Source organism: Arachis hypogaea, chromosome 12 (genome assembly GCF_003086295.3).
Source record: "Arachis hypogaea cultivar Tifrunner chromosome 12, arahy.Tifrunner.gnm2.J5K5, whole genome shotgun sequence".
Lineage (NCBI taxonomy): Eukaryota > Viridiplantae > Streptophyta > Magnoliopsida > Fabales > Fabaceae > Arachis > Arachis hypogaea.
The window spans coordinates 48,864,553-48,867,670 of record NC_092047.1 but is presented as its reverse complement, the minus strand read 5'-3'; the positions used below and the strand labels follow the sequence as shown (position 1 = coordinate 48,867,670).

Here is a 3,118-nt window from a genome sequence, read left to right as displayed (position 1 = left end):
TCTCAAGAACTCTTTTCTTCTGATTTGTCCCATTATTCACAGGATTCCTTTCAGAAGTGTAAATGAATTGGTTATTTGCAACCATTTCAATGAGTTCCTGAGCTTCTGCAGGCGTCTTCTTCAGATGAAGAGATCCTCCAGCAGAGCTATCCAATGACATCTTGGATAGTTCAGACAGACCATCATAGAAAATTCCTATGATGCTCTATTCAGAAAGCATGTCAGAAGGACATCTTCTGATTAATTGCTTGTATCTTTCCCAAGCTTCATAGAGGGATTCACCTTTCTTCTGTCTGAAGGTTTGGACTTCCACTCTAAGCTTACTCAATTTTTGAGGTGGAAAGAACTTTGCCAAGAAGGCATTGACTAACTTTTCGCAAGAGTTCAGGCTTTCTTTAGGTTGTGAGTCCAACCATGTCCTAGCTTTGTCTCTTACAGCAAAAGGAAAAAGCATAAGTCTGTAGACTTCAGGGTCAACCCCATTGGTCTTGACAGTGTCACAGATTTACAAGAATTCAGCCAAGAACTGATGAGGATCTTCCAATGGAAGTTCATGAAACTTGCAATTCTGTTGCATTAGAGAAACTAATTGAGGCTTAAGCTCAAAGTTGTTTGCTCCAATGGCAGGGATTGAGATGCTTCTCCCATAGAAGTCGGGAGTAGGTGCAGTAAAGTCACCCAGCACCTTCCTTGCATTGTTGGCATTGTTATTTTCGGCTGCCATGGCTTCTTCCTCCTTGAAGAGCTCTGTTAGGCCCTCTAGAGAGAGTTGTGCTTTAGCTTCTCTTAGCTTTCTCTTCAAGGTCCTTTCAGGTTCAGGATCAACTTGAACAAGTATGCCTTTATCTTTGCTTCTGCTCATATGAAAGAGAAGAGAACAAGAAAGTATGGAATCCTCTATGTCACAGTATAGAGATTCCTTGAGGTGTCAGAGGAAAAGAAGAACAGAAGGAGGAGGTAGATAGAAGAGAATTCGAACATATAAAGAAGGAGGGAGTTCGAATTGTACCTTGAGGAGGAGTGTTAGTCCTTTAAATAGAAGGATGTGAGAAGAGGGGAAGAATTTTCGGAAATAAATTAAGAAGATTTTGAAATAATTAAAAAAAATTTGAAAATTTGATTGAGATTTTCGAAAATTAAAATTGGGAAAGAAATTAAGTGATTTTTGAAAAAAAATTTTGAAATTAGAAATCAAAAAGATATGATTGAGAGTTAATTTTGAAAGGATGTGATTGAAAAGATATGATTGAGAAGATATGATTGAAAATCAATTTAGAAAAAGAAAGTTTTTTTAAATTAAAGTTGATTACTTGACTAACAAGAAATTAAAAGATATGATTCTAAAATTTAAAGTTTGATCCTTTCTTAATAGGCAAGTAACAACTTTGAAAATTTTGAAGTAAATCTTTAATATTACAATGATTTTCGAAAATTAAAAAAAATGGAAAGAAATTGATTTTGAAGAGATATGATTGAAAAGATGTGATTTGAAAAAGATTTGATTTTGAAAAATTATGAAAATTTGAAAAAAATTTGAATTAAAAACAAAATCTTCCCTCTTGTGTCCTTCTGGCGTTAAACGCCTAGAATGGCATCCATTCTGGCGTTTAACGCCCAAAATGCTACCTTTTTAGGCATTAAATGCCAGCCCCTGGCTGGCGTTTAAACGCCAGTTTTCCTTTTTCACTGGGCGTTTTGAATGCCCAGCTTTTTCTGTTTGATTCCTCTGCTGAATGTTCTGAATCTTCAATTCTCTATATTATTGACTTGAAAAGACACAATTTTGAAAATATTTTTGAATTTTTAATGATGAGAAACAATCAAAATATAATTAATCTTAGGAAACTCAAATCAAACAAACAATGCATGCAGGACACCAAACTTAAAAATTTTCATATAAGAGACACTAACAAATTGAGAATGCATATGAGAAACAACAAAACACACAAAACAAGATAATTTAAAGATCAGAGTAATGAAATCATTAAGAAAAACTTGAAGATCAATGAAGAACAATATGTATAAATTCAAAAAATGCAAGAAGAATGCAATTGACACCAAACTTAAAAATTGATACTAGACTCAAACAAGAAACATAAAATATTTTTGATTTTTATGATTTTATAAATTTTTTTGTGATTTTCGAAACTTATATGGAAAAGAAAATAAAGAGGTTCAAAACTTTTAATGAGAATTCCAGAATCATGCAATGTTAGTCTAATCTTCAGTCTAAAAGATTAGACATGTTTGGCCAAGCTTCAGCAGGACATTACATTCAGCAGCTAAATTGATGAGAATCAATAGCTTTTGTGATGCTACGAACACCACCTTGAAACTCTAGAATTCATTATTAAAAATTCTGAAAAGTACCTAATCTAAGCAACAAGATGAACCTTCAGTTGTCCAAACTCAAACAATCCCCGGCAACGGCGCCAAAAACTTGGTATGCGAAATTGTGATCATCAACAACGGCGCCAAAGGACTTGGAGCTCTTAAACGTGAATCACACTTTGTCACAATTCCGCACAACTAACCAGCAAGTGCACTGGATCGTCCAAGTAATAAACCTTACGTGAGTAAGGGTCGATCCCACGAAGATTGTCGGCTTGAAGCAAGCTATGGTCACCTTGTAAATCTCAGTCAGGCGAATTCAGATGGTGATGGAGAATTGATAATTAAAAGATAAATAAAACATAAAATAAAGATAGAGATACTTATGTAATTCTTTGGTTGGAATTTCAGATAAGCGTATGAAGATGCTTTGTTCCTCCTGAACCTCTGCTTTCCTATTGCCTTCTTCCAATCATTCATACTCCTTTCCATGGCAAGCTTTATATTGGGCATCACCGTTGTCAATGGCTACTTTCCGTCCTCTCAGTGAAAACGTTCCAAATGCGCTGTCACCGCACGGCTAATCATCTGTCGGTACTCGATCATGTCGGAATAGGATCCGTTGATCCTTTTGCATCTGTCACACGCCCACAATCGCGAGTTTGAAGCTCGTCACAGTCATCCCTTCCCAGATCCTACTCAGAATACCACAGACAAGGTTTAGACATGTCAGATCTCAGGAATGGCTGCCAATAATTCTAGCCTACCACGAAGGTTCCAATCTTAG

The 3,118-nt window shown here is 35.8% G+C and overlaps 1 non-coding gene across 1 annotated transcript; it reads left to right on the top strand.

The window, feature by feature from the left end:
- Positions 1-214: 214 nt before the first annotated feature.
- LOC112731072 (small nucleolar RNA R71) lies at positions 215-322 on the top strand. The gene has a single exon (XR_003166865.1). It is a non-coding gene; the product is annotated as a small nucleolar RNA R71 (small nucleolar RNA).
- Positions 323-3,118: the final 2,796 nt, after the last annotated feature.